Consider the following 6,000-nt stretch of genomic DNA (forward strand, 5'->3'; position numbering starts at 1 on the left):
ATGTAAGCTTTCTGACAATATCAGATATGTCTATGTCCTGGGAAATGTTCTTGTTACTTACAACCTCATGCTAATCGCATTAGCCTATGTTAGCTCAACCGTCCCACAGAGGACCTTAAGGATCATATCACCTCCACCTTACCTGTCACCCTAGACCCACTTCAATTTGCTTACCGCCCCAAAAGGTCCACTGACGATGCAATCGACATCACACTGCACACTGCCCTAACCCATCTGGACAAGAGGAATACCTATAAGAATGCTGTTCATTGACTATAGCTCAGCATTCAACACCATAGTACCCTACAAGCTCATAATTTAGCTTGAGGCCCTGAGTCTAGACCCCGCCCCGTGTAATTGGGTCCTGGACACCCTTGACGGGCCACCCCAGGTGGTGAAGGTAGGAAACAACATCTCCACTTCACTGATCCTCAACACTGGGGCCCCACGGGGGTCATCAGCCCCCCCATGTTCTCCCTTTTCACCCATGACTGCATGGCCATGCACGCCTCCAACTCAATCATCAAGTTTGCAGACGACACTACAGGGGTAGGCTTGATTACCAACAACGACGAGACAGCCTACAGGGAGGAGGTGAGGGCTCTAGGAGTGTGGTGTCAGAAAACAACCTCTCACTCAACGTCAACAAAAACAAAGGAGATTACGTGGAATTCAGGAAACAGCAGAGGGAGCACCCCCTATCCACATCAACGGGACAGCAGTTGAGAAGGTGGGAAGTTTTAAGTTCCTCGGCATACACCACTGATAAACTGAAATGGTCCACCCAAGCAGACAGTGAGGTGAAGAAGGCGCAAAAGCGCCTCTTCAACCTCAGGAGGCTGAAGAAATTTGGCTTGACACCTAAAACCCTCCCAAACGTTTATAGATGCACAGTTGAGAGCATCCTGTCGTGCTGTATCACCACCTGGTACGGCTACTGCACTGCCCACAACCGCAGGGCTCTCCAGAGGATAGTGAGGTCTGCACAACGTATCACCGGGGGAAAAATACCTGCCTGGACACCTACAGCAGCCGATGTCACAGGAAGGCCAAAAAGATCATCAAGGACAACAACCACCAGAGCCACTGCCTGTTCACCCCGTTATCATCCAGAAGGTTAGGTCAGTACAGGTGCATCAAAGCTGGGACAGAGAGACTGAAAAATAGCTTCTATCTCAAGGCCATCAGACTGTTAAACAGCAATCACTAGCACAGAGAGACTGCTGCCTATATGGACTTGAAATCATTGGCCACTTTAATAAATGAAACACTAGTCACTTTAATAATGGCACATCAATAATGTTTAAATATTCCCTGTCTTAGGTCAGTTAGGATCACCACTTTATTTTAAGAATATGAAATGGCAGACTAATAGTAGAGTGATTTATTTCAGCTTTGATTTATTTCATCACATTCCCAGTGGGTCAGAACTTTACATACACTCAATTAGTATTTGGTAGCATTGCCTTTAAATTGTTTAACTTGGGTCAAACGTTTCAGGTAGCCTTCCACAAGCTTCCCACAATATGTTGGGTGAATTTTGGCCCGTTCCCCCTGACAGAGCTGGTGTAACTGAGTCAGGTTTGTAGGCCTCCTTGCTCACACATGCTTTTTCAGTTCTGCCCACAAATTGTGGCCAGGGCTTTGTGATGGTCACTCCAATACCTTGGCTTTGCTGTCCTTAAGCCATTTTGCTACAACTTTGGAAGTATGCTTGGGGTCATTGTCCATTTGGAAGATTAATTTGCGACCAAGCTTTAACTTCCCGACGGATGTCTTGAGATGTTGCTTCAATATATCCACATAATTTTGCCTCCTCATGATGCCATCTATTTTGTGAGGAGTTTCAGTCCCTCCTGCAGCAAAGTACCCACACAACATGATGCTGCCACCCCCGTGATTCACGGTTGGGATGGTGTTCTTCTGCTTACAAGACTCCCCCTTTTCCCTCCAAACATAACGATGGTCATTATGGCCAAACCGTTTTATTTTTGTTTCATCAGACCAGAGGACATTTCTCCAAAAAGTACGATCTTTGTCCCCATGTGCAGTTGCAAACCGTAGTCTGGCTTTTTTAATGGAGGTTTTGGAGCAGTGGCTTCTTCATTGCGGAGCGGCCTTTCAGGTTATGTGGATAATTTTACTATGGATAGAGCTACTTTTGTACCTGTTTCCTCCAGCATCTTCACAAGGTCCTTTGCTGTTCTTCTGGGATTGATTTGCACTTTTTGCACAAAGGTACGTTCATCTCTAGGAGACAGAACGCGTCTCCTTCCTGAGTGGTATGATGGCTGTGTGGTCCCATGGTGTTTATATTTGCGTACTATTGTTTGTACAGGTGAACGTGATACCTTCAGGGATTGGGAAATTTTTCCCAAGGATGAACCAGACTTGTGGAGGTCTACAATTTTCTTTCTGAGGTCTTGGCTGATTTCTTTTGATTTTCCCATGATGTCAAGCAAAGAGGCACTGAGTTTGAAGGTAGGCCTTGAAATACATCCACAGGTACACCTCAAATTGACTCAAATGATGTCAATTAGCCTATCAGAAGCTTCTAAAGCCATGACACAATTTTCTGGAATTTTCCAAGCTGCTTAAAGGCACAGTCAACTTAGTGTATGTAAACATCTGACCCACTGGAGTTGTGATACAGTGAATTATTGTAACGCTAGTTTTTGGAATGAGGTGAGGACCAAAGCTCAGCGTTGTAAGTGTTCATCATTATATTTATTCAACAGAGAACACGAAACAAAATGACAAAGGAGAACGAAACAAAACAGTTCTGTAATGTGACAGACACATACAGTGTAACAGAAAAAATAATCACCCACAACTCAAGCGTGAAAACAGGCTGCCTAAGTATGGTTCTCAATCAGGGACAACGATTGACAGCTGCCTCTGATTGAGAACCATACCAGGCCAAACACAGAAATACCAAATCATAGAAAAAAGAACATAGACTGCCCACCCAACTCATGCCCTGACCATACTAAAACAAAGACATCACAAAGGAGCTAAGGTCAGAACGTGACAATTATAAGTGAAATGATCTGTCTGTAAACAATTGTTGGAAAAATGACTTGTGTCATGCACCAAGTAGATGTCCTAATTGTCTTGCCAAACTATAGTTTAACAAGAAATGTGTGGAGTGGTTGAAAAACGAGTTTTAATAACTCCAACCTAAGTGTATGTAAACTTCCGGCTTTCTCTGTATCTTGCATTAATCATCTCATATGTATATACTGTATTCTATACTATCTATTGCATCTTAGCCTATGCCACTCTGTCATTGCTCATCCATATGTTCATATTTATATATTCTTATTCCATTCCTTTTCTTAGATTTGTGTGTGTTAGATATTGCTGCACTGTGGGAACTATAACCGCAAGCATTTCGCTACACTCGCAATAACAGTAAAACGTTATTTGATTTGATCAGTGTAGTGGGCAAATCACTGGCCACAGGAGAAAGATGTGAAGAGAGAGGAAAACAACAGTCATCCTGGTTGTCTGAGTGTGAAAGAGCAGCATTGTGTATCAGCTCCAGCCCCCGTGCCCATCAGGCCCCCCAACCCCTGATTGTCTCCTTATCTGGTCTCCACTCTCCTGGAGGAAGAAAAACAGAGCTGCTCCCACACATAGATCTGGTTATTATTTTTCTGTCCCTTAACTAAAACATCCATTATGGGAAATGCTAGGATGACCGTGCCCTTTTCAGCAGCGACTGTGTCATAGCTCAGACGGGGGATAATGGCACTGTGATTCAAGCCGATTCAGGACTGATTAAGAGTGACAAATCTGTAAACCAATTCACAGCCTATTTATCTGAGGGGAGAGCGGGCGAAATATGGGGGAGGGAGAGGGGGAAGGAGAGGTCCTCTGTAACTCAGTTGGTAGGGCATTGCACATGTAACACCAGGGTAGTGGGTTTGATTCCCGGGACCACCCATATGTATGCACGCATGACTAAGTCGCTCATGATAAAGGTGTCTGCTAAATGGCATGTATCATTATATTTATATTGAGGGAATTGTCAATTGAAAGCTGTCTGGTCAAGTTGGAGAGAGAAATAACAGGCAGGAGGAGAGGTAGTGGGAGAGCACAGAGAGGTAGAGATGGTTGTCTTCTGGAGGCTGGGAGGTCTAATTGGAGAGAGAAATGACAGGCAAACTACTTGCCGTTTTCATTATTAAGTAAATGGTATAACTATTTGGTTTAAATATCACCTCTTGAAGAGCATAGTCAAAACTACACATTTTCGTTTATTCCACATGTAGCTCTATCATCAGAGTTATACAGCAAGTAAGAGCGTGCTTTTTGGGAACAGTAAACATCAATTGACCATTATTGACCGTATTTTCATATACGTGAGGGTAGCCAGATCCATTTGACATGTAGCTAGCTAGCTAAGCAAACAACATGTGAGTTTAGGCTTGACATTTGCAAGTCATCGTCCTGGTAAAGTAGTCAGTCATACTACAGTCATCACCACAATAGATGGCAAGCAAATCAAACAATATTTGGATGTAGCCAACTAGTTTATCCCCTGAACGTTAGCTTGTTAGTTTCAAATTATCATCATCTGGTCAGTGGAACTGTGTTATTACAGCTTGCTTGCTGTTGTTAGCTATCTCTTTGAAAATGATTTATAGCGCCCGGGTGGCGCAGTGGTTAATGGCGCTGTACTGCAGTGCCACCCCTGTGGCGGGCCGGGTGGCAGTGCATGCTAACCAAGGTTGCCAAGTGCACTGTGTTTCCTCCGACACATTGGTGTGGCTGGCTTCCAGGCTGTGTTAAGAAGCAGTGCGGCTTGGTTGGGTTGTGTATCGGAGGACGCATGACTTTCAACCTTCGTCTCTCCCGAGCCCGTACGGGAGTCGTAGCGATGAGACAAGATAATAGCTACTAAAAAAGCAATTTGATACCACGAAATTGGGGAGAAAAAGGGGTCAAAAAAAAGAAAAAAAGAAAAGGATTTATGTCACGAGCGTCATCGTAGGTGAGGACCAAGGTGCAGCGTGGTAAGTGTCCATATTCTTTAATAAAGTAATAGAACACTGAAACAATAAATAAAACGACAAACGAACAGTCCTGAATGGTGCTGGAAAAACACTGAACAGAAAATAAACACCCACGAAACCCAGGTGTAAAAAAGGCTACCTAAGTATTATTCTCAATCAGAGACAACTAACAACACCTGTCTCTGATTGAGAACCATACTAGGCACACAAAAACCAACATAGAAAAACGAACAGACTGCCCACGCCAACTCACGCCCTGACGGTACTAAAACAAAGACAAAACAAAGGGACTAAGGTCAGAACGTGACAGTACCCCCCCCCCCCCCCCCCCCCCCCCAAAGGTGCGGACTCCGGCCGCAAAACCTGAACCTGTCTGGGTGGGTGTCTGTCCGCGGTGGAGGCTCTGGCGTGGGACGTGGACCCCACTTCACCATAGTTTTTGTCTGCCTCCTCAACCGCCTCCGTGGCCTCTTATGAGCGGCGACCCTCACCGCCGACATCGGACTGGGGATCCTCGCCATGGGTCCCGAATTGACGGGAGATTCTGGCAGCGGCGGGCAGGCGGGAGACTCCGGCAGCGCCGGGCAGGCGGGAGACTCCGGCAGCGCCGGGCAGGCGGGAGACTCCGGCAGCGCCGGGCAGGCGGGAGACTCTGGCAGCGCTGGACAGGCGAGAGCACCTGTAGGGAGGAGACAGAGAGACAGCCTGGTGCGTGGGGCTGCCACAGGGCCCACCAGGCTGGGGAGACCTACAGGAGGCCTGGTGCGTGGAGGAGGCACTGGATGGGCCGGGCTGTGAGGGAGCACTGGAGCTCTGGTGCGCAGCCTTGGCACCACTCCTCCAGGCTGGATGCCCACTTTAGCCCGGACCCTCCCGAGTGCAGGCACAGGTTGACCAGGCTGTGGGTAAGCACTGGAGCTCTGGTGCATACCACTCGCACCTCTCCCTTCGGCTCAATACCCACATTCTCCTGGCACGG

Source organism: Oncorhynchus kisutch, linkage group LG4, assembly GCF_002021735.2.
Source record: "Oncorhynchus kisutch isolate 150728-3 linkage group LG4, Okis_V2, whole genome shotgun sequence".
Classification (NCBI taxonomy): domain Eukaryota; kingdom Metazoa; phylum Chordata; class Actinopteri; order Salmoniformes; family Salmonidae; genus Oncorhynchus; species Oncorhynchus kisutch.